The sequence below is a fragment of the Balaenoptera physalus genome, assembly GCF_965194825.1.
Source record: "Balaenoptera physalus genome assembly, chromosome: 4".
NCBI lineage: Eukaryota > Metazoa > Chordata > Mammalia > Artiodactyla > Balaenopteridae > Balaenoptera > Balaenoptera physalus.
In genome coordinates, this window is record NC_138891.1 from 108,761,949 (window position 1) to 108,775,067 (window position 13,119).

Here is a 13,119-nt window from a genome sequence, read left to right on the forward strand (position 1 = left end):
TTATCTTGTTCCTTCATCTGGTACATAGCCCTCTGCCTTTTCATTTTGTCTGTCTTTCTGTGAATGTGGTTTTCTTTCCACAGGCTGCAGCATTGTAGTTCCTCCTGCTTCTGCTATCTGCCCTCTGGTGGATGAGGCTATCTAAGAGGCTTGTGCAAGCTTCCTGATGGGAGGGACTGGTGGTGGGTAGAGCTGGGTGTTGCGCTGTTGAGCATAGCTCAGTAAGACTTTAATCCACTTGTCTGCTGATGGGTGGGGCTGAGTTCCCTCCCTGTTGGTTGTTTGGCCTGAGGCGACCCAGCACTGGAGGCTACAGGCTCTTTGGTAGGGCTAATGGCAGACTCCAGGAGGGTTCATGCTAAGGAGTACTTCCCAGAACTTCTGCTGCCAGTGTTCTTGTCCCTGCAGTGAGCCACAGCCGCCCCCCACCTCTGCAGGAGACCCTCCAACACTAGCAGGTAGGTCTGGTTCAGTCTCCTATGCGGTCACTGCTCCTTCCCCCTGGGTCCTGATGTGCACACTACTTTGTGTGTGCCCTCCAAGAGTGGAGTGTCTGTTTCCCTCAGTCCTGTTGAAGTTCTGCAATCAAATCCCACTAGCCTTCAAAGTCTGATTCTCTGGGAATTCCCCCTCCTGTTGCCGGACCCCCAGGTTGGGATGCCTGTCTTGGGGCTCAGAACCTTCACTCCAGTGGGTGGACTTCTGTAGTATAATTGTTCTCCAGTTTGTGAGTCACCCACACAGTGATTATATGATTTTATCTTTATTGTGATTGCGCCCCTCCTAATGTGTCATTGTGGCTTCTTCTCTGTCTTTGGATGTGGGGTATCTTTTTTGGTGAGTTCCAGTGCCTTTTTGTCAATGACTGTTCAGCAGTTGGTTGTGATTCCAGTGCTCTCACAGGAGGGAGTGAGCACACGTCCTTCTACTCCACTGTCCTGAACCAATCTCCAGTGAACATTTTCTGACAGAAGGGTTTTATACCAGTGGCCTTTTCTGCTTGGAATGTGTGCTTACCTCCTCCACTCAGGCCATCCCCTGATTATCCTTCAAGTTGATGCTTAAGCATAATCTCAAAGAGACCTTCCAAGACTGCTCTATCTAAAGTAAGTCCCCACTATTATCCTTTTCATAATAACTGGTTCTTTTATATAAGTAAGTTTTCCTATCACAATGATCCCCCTATACATATATTTACTTATTTGTTTGTTCATTATTGTCTATTTTTTCACCATTATTCCCTCTAGACTAAAGAGTCATGGAGAAAGAAGTGTTCTTTATTCTATTAATCACTATATAACATAAATTTAGCTCAGTTCTTAACAGATAGTAGTATTTTCTCAGTAAATATTTATTGAAGAATAGAATTATAGTAGGGAGAGGAAGATAGGGAAGAAAAAATTTCCACTGGATTTGAAAAATGGCAGATTATTAGATATTTAATTAAGAGAATTGCAGGTGGACTAATAGTAATAATTATTGGAAGAAATTCAGTGTTTACTGTGTTTCAGGTACTGTGTTAATTACTTTTCACATATCCTCTCATTTAATCATCAAGATAACAATATAAGGTTATTATTTACACCTCAATTCTAAACATTAGACAACAAAGGGCAGGTGAGTTTAAATTTCCTTGCTTAATAAGTGTTGAAGCTAGGAATCAAATCCATGTCATCTGTGTAGATACCATGTTTTTAATATGCCCTGATTTTAGTGGGTTGGGAATTAAATGAGAAATAGTGAAGTGACTAAAACTATTCTCTGCTTTTGAGAGTCTTAAAGAAAGAATAACACATGCTGAATTGAGGATATTTGGGGAGGGTACATTACAGAATCTGAACAGATTTATATGCTAAGACTAAGAGGTACATAAATTTTCGTCCATAGATATTGAAACAAGAAAGGTCAATTGATTATGTAAAATTCTGGAGTGTTTACTTGGCCATGAAATGATAAGACAGCCCTACATACTCTTAGACTGAAAAAAAAGAAACATATTGGGAGTGGGTGTAATAAATTTATAGTTGAAAAGGGGCACAAAGTTAAAAGATTTTATACATAAAGACTTCAGGGAATTTGTAGGGGGGGGCATGTAGAACAAAAGGCCATATGATAGATGAGAATGCCATGGAGGAATAAAAAATCTGGTCTTCATTAAAATGTTGGTCATAAATAAGGTATTGGGACTGAAGATGTGAGAAAGCAGCAGGTTGACCATCTCCCAAATTTCATAGTGCTGGGAGTGGAGCTCAATCAAATTGCACCTGAGACAAATAAAATTACCTTCAGAAGAGTTAATAGTTGTTTTTATGAGCTCTCTATGACATATTATTTAGATGTTACATTGCACAGTAAAGGACCTTGTGATTGATAACTATTAAGATATTAGAATTGTTTGAGATTCAGAATGCTCTAAAGTATGATGTTATCATTCCCTGTTTGTGGGCTATACAAAAACAAAAACAGAAAAAAAAAATAAAAGAACTCTAGCATATGTTCAGTTAATTAATATTAGAATTTTAATACAATGACATTTACACAGCACTTTATATTCAAAATTGCTGCAAAACTAAGTTTGAAGAGTTTTAGTGGTGAAATATAAGCAAACAGTAAATCAACATTTTTTTCATTACTTTTTGCACACAGTGCATATTCTCAGCTTAGTATGTTACTATTGTAAATATATATAAATATAATATATATATATATGTGAAATATAGAGCATGCCCCTTGCCTTCAACAGGCTAATGATGCACATCTGTAGTAATACAAAACATATGAAATAATTAGGGAATATTCATAAGATAAACTGTGAAATTGAATTACATATACAATAGAAGAAAAAGAAAGGAAAGGTCAGTGTCAGCTAGAGTAATCAAAAGAAGGCTACAATGAAGTAGACTGGATTTATTCTGGATCTTGGGAAATAAGTAATATTTAGATAAACAGAAGGTGAGTGAAAATCACAATAGGATAATACCCGGAGCCAAGGGCTGAAGGTGACAAAGGGCAAGGGTCCTAAGGGATGTAAATGCTTCTGCAGGTAGCTGAAGTCATCAGACCACAACAAAAGCAACTGTACAAAAATCTCAACAAGAAAGAACCAGAGGCACTGTAGCAGATATTCTGACTGCTTGCAAAGTGAAGAGCAGCAGATCGACCAGCTGGGACTGCAGAAACCAGAGATGGGGTGGATCTTTTTAAAAATAGGCATCAAGCTACCCATTAAATTGAAAAACAGAGCCCAGGATGGTGACAGGTTTTGAAAAGAATGGGCAGAAAGAAACATAAGCCACAATATTGTTTTTCAGAGCCATACTTGTACAATGGAAAATATCTTAAAATATGAAAGATGAGAGTGTGGAGCACAAAACTCAGAGACCTTTATTTTCCAATTTGAGTTTTCTCTATGTTTGTGTACTTCAAGTCTTAAATGGAACATCATTTATTATTTCAAATATTATCCTCTGGTTTTTTATTGTATATTTAATTTCTCTAATGAGTTAAAATGAAAAAAAGTCTGCTTTGGATAATAAACAAATCAGTAATAAACAGTATTCATGAGAAAATAGTGCTATTTAAGGTGACTGACATTTTTAAAATGTACATCTACTCTGCTTATTTAAAAAATTATTGCAGTAATTGCTATTTTGTACCACTTGTTACTTTTCTTACGGCTTAGATACGACTTTCTTTCTCTGAAATCCTTTACTAATTTTGAATTATCCTTTTCACATATGGTTGGATTTTAAAATAGGTTATGACTGATTTTGTTGATACCTCAGTTAGATATATTATATTATATGTATGCCTACTTTATGTTATTGATAAGTCACCATGAAGTCTATTGAGAATTTCAAATTTTCAATGTATTCTGGCACAACAGATAAGAATGAACGATTTAAAAATACATAGATGGACGAATAAATTACAGGACATAAATGTTTTTATGAGATTAATAATCTAATGCTAGTGGAATATAAAAAAACTGTAATTTTTTGCCAATCATTTTTCTTCTCTCCAAATGGGAGAAAAAGTTATTATAAAAATATATGAGAACATAAATTTATTATTTGTTACAGTGGTCTTACTGAGCCTTAATTTAAATGAATATTAGTCTGGAGCAATGCGTAATTAAAACCTTCCTTTATGCCAGAGTGATAAGAGGTTTTATCTTTATTTGGTCCTTCCCCACTCCCCAGAATAAGATGAGTAAAATTACAATGTAACAATTAAATATGTCATAGTATACAGAGTCAGTAAATAGTATAGAGTTAGTAAATTTCCCTTTAGTTGAATTATTGTAATGTTTGAAAGAATTATAGCTATTATTCAAAAGTGTTTTCTTCCAAAATCATTATAGAAAGCCAACATAACTTTTCTACTAGAACCTTACTAATATCAGAAGAAAACTATACAACTTGTATCATAATTATAGATAAAATATAAACTTAAACAAAATATTAATAAGTGGAATCCAGAGGTATTAGAAGAGAATACTGTATAGTTCCTGAACTGACTTTATTCTAATAATGCAAGGATAGTATAATATTTGGAAATTAATTAATGTAATTCACCACATTAATAGAATAAATAGAAAAATCATATATGCATAAAACATATTTCATAAAACTCAAAAAAAATTATAGTAGAAATGCTTATTCAGTATGTAATATTTAGGAATTTTTATTCTGATAGAGTACCTTAAATAATTATACAGCAAATATGGTATTTTGTGATGAAATACTGGAAACTTTCTCTTTGAAATTGGCAAGAAGACAAGGGTGCCCTCAATTACCACTTCTACTTAGCATATATTTGGGGTAATACAGCAAGAAAAAGCAAAAATGATGATGAAATATAATTGCTTCTATTCTCAGATGACATGAGAAAATCCCAGAAAATCCAAAATAATCTATAGGCTAATTATCAGAGTTTAAAAGCAACTTTATAAAATCGATAGATTCAAAGTCTATATAAATATCCATATTTTATATACTGTAAATAGACAAAAATTAAAAATTTAAAAGATAACATCCTCAATAACAGCAAGATTTTCAGTTAACTATGACATAATCTAATGAACAACACTCAAAAATTCTACATGTCAGGAAACATATATAATATTATTGAAAAACATCAAAGAAGATCTAAATAAATGGAAAGATTTATTGCATTTATTGATTGGAAGATTTAATTTTCTAAAGATGCCAGTACTGTCTATATAGATCTATTTAACCCAATGCAATTCTTATTAAAAGATAAGTTTTTTTTCTTTCTTTTTTTCCCCAGGGGAATTGATAGGCTGGTTCTCAGTTTTAAAGAAAATCAGAGGGGCAAGTGTAGCCAAGATAATTTTAAGAAAGAACAACAAAATGTAGGCTTAAACTATGAAGACATTATCCAGTGACAGTATTTAAGACCATGTGATATTTGTGCATGGAAAGACAATTTGAGAAACACTCACGTTTATATAATAACTTGATTTATGATCCTTTAGTGCAGAAAGAAAGTGATGGACTTTTCAAAATTGTGTTGGGTCAATTGAATAACCATAGTGAAAAAAAATGTCCTTTTTGTCTGTCCATCGTACACAAAAATTAATTCCAGATAGATTGTATATCCACATGTCAAAGGTAAAATAGTAAACCCTAGATGTAAGTGTGAGCAAGTATTTATGACATCGGAGTAGGTAAAGATTGTTTTAAACAAGACACATTAGGAATGAAACATGGGAAATACTGATAAACTTGACTTCATTAAAATTAGGGATATCTGTTCATTAAGTGGCATCAAAATGAGAGTGAAAATTCAAGCAAGAGTGGGAAAAGATTTTTTGTAATATATTAATCTGAAAGTGTACTCCTATATGAAAGAGCCAAAGAAATTTTAAAATTCAGTATGATAAAAGAGAGACACCCAAAAGAAAAAAGAGCAAAATCGTTGAACAGGTACTTTTTAAAAGCAGTAATCCTTATTATCAATAAACCTATAACAAGGTGCTCAACTTCATTAGTAACCATGGAAATAAAAATTAAAATCACAATTATAATTCACTGTCCCCACTAGAATGCCTAATTATAAAAACTGGAAAAAAAAATCAAGTATTGGCGAAGACATAAACAATTGTAACTTGCATAATGGTATTGTGGTGTATTAATGGGCATGTAATTTACTCCAATTACTTTGGGAAACTGAGTTTACAAAGCTGAACACACATTAGTCTATGAAGATTTTATGTGTGTGTTCATATATGCACAAAACATAAATGTACATATAAGTGTGCCCAAACAGGGTATATTTAGCAGCATTATTCTTGGACAAATAACTGGAAACAATCCAACACTCATCAACTATAAAATAATAAATACATATTGATATAATCATACAATAAAACACTAAACAATAATAAGAAAGAACAAAGTGCTCCTAGATATAACATGAATAAATCTTGCAAGCATAATGCTGAGTAAAAAATCCATATATGGAAAAAAACCCACACATATAATGTTTAACTTCAAACCACACAAAACTAATTTATTAGACAAAACTAACAGATACCAAGATAAAGGTGATTAACTTTACAAGGTGGTATCACTGGAAATTCTGGTAATATTTTAATTCTTAATACCAGTATTGGTTATTTAGCAAAAATTCATCAAATTATAAAAGTCAAAGTCTCTGTATTCTTCTTTATATATGATTATATATAAAATATATATAATCTATATATTAGTTTCCTAGGGTTGCTGTAACAAGCTGGGAAGCTTAAAGCAACAGAAATTTATTCTTTCACAATTCAGAAACTAGAATTCCAAAATCATGGTGTTGGCAGGATTGATTCCATTTGAAGACTCAAAGAAGAGTCTGTACCATACCCCTCTCCTGGCTTCTAGTGGCTGCCAGTAACATTTGGCATTCCTTGTAGATATATCACTCCAATCTCTGGCTCTATCTTCACATAGCCTTCTTCTCTATGTCTCTGTGTGTCCTTTTCTGATTTTTTTAAGTACACTTATTGAATCAGAGGCCGCCGTAACTCCAGTATGAAATCATCTTGATCCTTACATTAACTACATCAGCAAAGACCCTATTTCCAAATAAGGTCACATTCTGATGTTCTGAGTATATATACATTTTTGGGGGAAACTATTCAGTCTATTACAGTTATACTTCAGTAAAGTATTTACAGAAGATACATATACATACTGTCAAAATAATATTAGGTTAATCAAGTGCTTAATGGTTACTCATGGGGGTACATTAGTTTTAGCTAAGTTGATTTCATGAGACATCAGAATTTTAGCTTGGGTCCCTTTTTATCAACAAAATTATATAAACAAGCATATATATATATATTCTTATAACAAAAATGTTTCTATCGTATTGAAAAATATATAAATGTTTTCCATTTTTTGTGCTAGATGTTTATTTTCCTTTGCCTTTGATAGAATAGATTTACAATTTTAAATCTGACAAAATGGAAAACCAAAAGAAAATTAATTTTGTGGATACTGATTGACTTTAAATAACTAAATCTATAAGCTTACAGTCAGTGATCATAGGATGATAGACTATTAATATACTGTTAATAATTCTACACCTTTGTATGCTATGGAACTGAGTGTGATCTGTAAGGTTGAAATTTAAAAACCAAAGAGGCTTTATTTCTTATACTGGCACGTGATTTTATAAAAACTTCAAACACATATCAGACTAAAGACACTAATCACATAAATGTATAATTACAGCTTTCTTACTTATAAAAACTGATTTTTTAAATCTAGAGATAGTTTTGGATTTAGTCCTCACCTTTTCACAAACAAATTCATTTCTATTTTACATGCAATATGTTCATGATTTTCTATGTGGCATATTAGAATAAAGAATTCTATCTTTATTTAATCCATACAGCATTTAAAACTAAATCTCAATTTCTAAATTAAGAAAGGAGCGTTTTAGCATTGCTTGTTTATATGCATACCGAAATACTTTATCTTGGTTTTATGATGTTGTTTGTAAGCTCTGGAGATACTAATGCTAATTTCATCTTTGTTACATTCTTGGATAATCTGTTCTGAGGCTTTGTGTATTGCTGACATACAATGTTCAGATTTTATTTTTCCTTAGTGGAGGCTGTTGTTTAGCCTTGCTATCACTAAAGCTTGTTATCGTTTATCCTGCTCATTCAGCTGCAAGGTTCAATCCCTGTCCATCATGCTCTCTAATGCCCGATGTCTGTACTTTCTTGCAACTTTTTGTTTCTGTTTATTGACATAAGCTCTTTTTCCCCTTTGGGAAGATCATAGCTGGTCTTATGGTAAGAACCATTTAAAGATATTCTCTCATTTTAAAAATATAATTTAGCCTTTAAATATAGAGAGACAGAAAGAGAAAAGGGAAGTAAGTTTTTTAGGAATATGTTTGAAATAGAAAATTAAGTAGCAAAAGCTATTGGAAAACAAATTTAGTCAGTGTAGAGTTATAGCATTAGGGAAATCAACATATAAAAAGTTTTTAATTAATTTATTTATTTTTAATTTTTGGCTGTGTTGGGTCTTCGTTGCTGCGCACGGGCTTTCTCTAGTTGTGGCCAGCGGGGGCTACTCTTTGCTGTGGTGAGTGGGCTTCTCATTGTCATGGCTTCTCTTGCTGAGAAGCACGGGCTCTAGGTGTGCAGGCTTCAGTAGTTGTGGCATGCGGGCTCAGTAGTTGTGGCTCACAGGCTCTACAGTGCAGGCTCAGTAGTTGTGGCGCACAGGCTTAGTTGCTCCATGGCATGTGGGAGGTTCCTGGGCCAGGGATCAAACTCATGTGCCTTGCAATGGCAGGCGGATTCTTAACAACTGTGCCACCAGGGAAGCCCATAAAAAGTGTTTTAAAAAACACACAAAAAAATTGGCCTTTCCAGTCGTCTCGTAGGAGAAGTATTAAAACACAGAACTATATCAGAAAAGCTATACCCCCAGTGGTATGAGGTCCAGTTAATAAAGTTTTATGAAATAGGACTATAGACTTTCTGTCATCCCAAAATGTATGGATTAAGAAAAATTATTTGATAAAACAGCATGCTTCAGATAAGGAAAAATCTTCCATTCTATACCATTTATGTGTAATGTAGCAAGTGATAAAAGACAGTTCTAAGGTGAATGGCAGATGTTACAGGTGTCCCATTCCATATCACCTTGGCACTCACCATTCCAGGCATTCAGAAGTCTTGTTACTACATGCACCTGCAAATATCCAACTGATGACTTTCTAACAAGCATTTAGTTTGACAGCAGGCTAGAAATGCTGGGCAAGTGAATGCCCAGGGAGCATCCCTCATCCACTGACAGACCAGAAGAATAACAGCAACTTCCTTACCTCATGGTTGGGACAAAATATATGTACATACATTCTCTGCCAGGGCTGTACACTGGCAGCATCAGTATTAGCTGGGGGCTGGTTAGAAATTCCAGGGGCCCATCCAAGACTTAATGAGTCAGAATCTCTGGGGAACAAGCTTCAGAATCTGCTTTAACTAGATCTTCAAGTAGTCCTTATATTTGCTAAATTTTGAAAAGCGTTATTTTACACCAGGTGTCAGAAAACTTTTTCTTTAAAGGGTCTTGTATTAGTTTCTTATTGCTGCCATAGCAAATTACCACAAACTTAAGTGGCTTAAGACAACACACTTCCATTATCTTACAGTTCTGGAGGTCAGAAGTCCAACATCAGTCTCACCAGGCTAAAGTCAAGATGTCAGTAGGGCTGGTTCTTTTTGGAGGCTCTAGAGGAGAATCCGTTTCTTTGCCTTTGCCAGCTTCAGAGGCTATGTGTTTTCCCTGACTTGTGGTCCCTTTATCTTCAAAACCAGCAGTGTAGTATTGTTATATCTGCTTCACTGACTATTTCTGTGGTCACATCACTTTCTTCTGTCTGACTTTCCTGCGTCGCTCTCATTAAGAACCCTTGTGATTACATTGAACACAAAGGATAATGAGGATAATCTCCACACCTCAAGATCCCTAAATTAATCACATTGTAAGGTCCCTTTTGCTAGGTAAGGTAACATATCCACAGTGTCTGGTGATTAGGACATGGACGTCTCTGAAGGGGGCATTATTCAGCTTTCCATAAGTCAGATAATAAATATTGTAAGTACTATCTGCCAAGAGGCAAAATTGGGGATATTATGTAGGTACCTATATAACAAAAGAAAACTACCTTCCCTTATTTTCCTGGGATGGGCCATCCAACCCAGATGGTGGGCCTACTTTGGCTCAGTTGGAGAAATTCTCCAGAGGAAGAACACCTGGCTCCAGAGGGGTGCATGGTAGCGGGAAGTGTTGGCTACACCCTTTTTAGTTTTATTCTCTACCCCAAGAATTCTTAGGAATAATCCCTTCTCACCTGACGGAGTTCTGAAAACTCAATTTGGGCAGCTGGACAGAAATGAGATGACTCTTTTGAGTCTCTGACACAAAGACTAAGACTCCAATGCTTGGTGCCCAAAAGTTGCCAACAGAGGAGTGCCCAATGTGAAGGTGGCAACTGGCACAGGTCCTGTGCAGCAATAAGGTGCAGCCACTGGCTGAAGAGGCAGGTGCTAGGAGTACAGGAGAAATATGGGAAAACGGGAACATTTAGACTTGACTTCCATGGCTCACAGTGCTAGACTGCTGGAGTTGTGCCCCTGACTGCAGGGGGTATAAAAACAGGTGGTATGCCAGGTTTGACTCAAGGGCTATAGTCTGCTGATCTCTATTATGCACTGTCTCCTAGAAATCACATTGGAATTGACTTCCAGTTGCCCATAGCAGTGACCTGCTCATATCTGTACCCTCTATTCACTTCCTTCCCTTTCCTGTCTCACTGCCTCTTCCCCCCACTAATGCTTCCTGAAATAACTTCCCAAATAAACTACTTGCACTTAAATCCTTTCTTCAGGAGGATTGTTCAGATAACACAACTAGTGTGTGTTATGATCAGAGATGGTAGAAATTTTTTTTTAAAGTCAATTCTATTTGTCAAATGCATATCAATTAAAAACTTGACAATCACATGTAATATCAGATTTTTAGTAGCTAGAAAGATATGTGCTTTTTTTTCCAAATACCTATATTTTCCAACGTGTTTGTTTGTTTATTTTCATGGTACTGTGTATACGTGGGAGAGTATAGTAATGTGAATAAAGCAAAATCCATGGAGAGTTCTAAATGAAGCAACAAGGGAAAAGTATCCACAAATATCAGAAAACTAATGATGACCAAAAGACCATTCTGCACTGCAATTTGTTTCTAATGCTTGAAAATCATTCTAGAAGAATAAAGAGCTAATCATGTTTTGCCCACTTGGTGGGGTAATTTCTAAGTCTACTAGTAGCCAGTGCTTTGCTGAAGGCCTGAATAATGTCTCTCTAGAACAAAGTCAAAATACAAGTTTGAAGTCAGAAAAAAAAAAAAATGCTTGCTTTCTATTGGATAAAAGGAGGGACCATTTTAAAACTAACTTCAAATTTATAAAAAAGTATTTTTCCTGTCCTAGGGCAAAATAAGTATAAGATATCAGAGGTGGAATATCCAAGAAGGTAATTCATATAGTACAGTTATTACTTGATCTGTTTGGGGTAGAAAATAAAATCCAAACTTTTAATCCAACGCTAAATACACTGTATTTTTTCAAAAATATGTGGCTCATGCAACAAGAATCCACATTTTATAAATTTTGACTAATCAAGCTAATAGTTTTCACAACATATCATCTTCTAATATCATAATTAGGAAGGAACATTTCATGTAGTGCAATTGTCACTAGCTAGATTCCAAATTAACTATAATAGCATTAGTGAGTAACAGGGCATGGAAATAAGCTCTACAGACTGGCAGCATAAGGAAAAGATTTTATATCCACACTCTAATTAGAATGTGATCACCACCGTCTTAGTGCCTCTGTGATTGCTCAATTTCTCAGGTAAAAATAAACTTAACATGTTTAAACAATTAACACTTAAAATGAAAAATCTAAGTATATATAGAGTTAGTTAGAGTTTGAGGCAATAATTCACATTTTCTTTACCCACACCCCCTCATACACACATAAATATGACCTACATATTGCCTCAATTTATACTAAATTTCATATAGACTAAATTTCATACAGACTAAAATACCTATTCATCCATTTTAAGCTAGTCTATTGTCTCAGATTTTCAGTGTACTTTGTTATATGTAGGTATAAAGATTAAAGATTTAGACTAAGATAGAAATCTGCAATATAGGGATTTATGCAGGTATGAACAAAGATATAATGGTGGAAGTAAATATATTTATTAATTACAATTACTTTTGGACATGTGACAATGGGGTAATTCCCAGCTGGGAAACACTTTCACTATTTTTCCAAACTGTGCATTCTGAGAGAGGTAGTTTTAATAGCATATCAACTGATAAAATATATTTGACTATAAAATAAGTGGAATATTATTTCTATAAATCAAACCACAAAAATTGAAGTGCATTAAATTTTGGCCTGTGGTGAGTTATTAATTAAAGATTAACATATCTGTGTATTTCAATGGAGCAGGAGTTGGAGTTCAGAAAATTTGCAGGTGTGTAAGATATTTGCATTTTCAAAAGGGATCACAAGTAAGAAAATAATTGAGAAACACTGCTCTACTCTAAGGATTTTATACCCAAGGAATTCTTAATTTTCAAAAAGAATCAAATAATGTCACTTGTTCCACAAGTATGATTGACTTGGCATGTTGATGATATTTCTTATAGTTTCTCCATGACTTATTAGTAGTGTATAATGGCATGTATCTTTTCCTACAATATGTGGTACACTTTTGGTGAACATATATTTGTTGCTTCCATGATAACCCTTCAAATTATCTAACAAAAAGCTGTCTACACAATGAGTACAGATAATTTTTTTTAAATCTCACTTCTTTTTTTATTTTTATTTTTTTTTTTAATTAATTTATTTAATTATTTTTGGCTGTGTTGGGTCTTCGTTTCTGTGGGAGGGCTTTCTCCAGTTGTGGCAAGCGGGGGCCACTCTTCATCGCGGTGCGCGGTCCTCTCACTATCGCGGCCTCTCTTGTTGCAGAGCACAGGCTCCAGACGCGCAGGC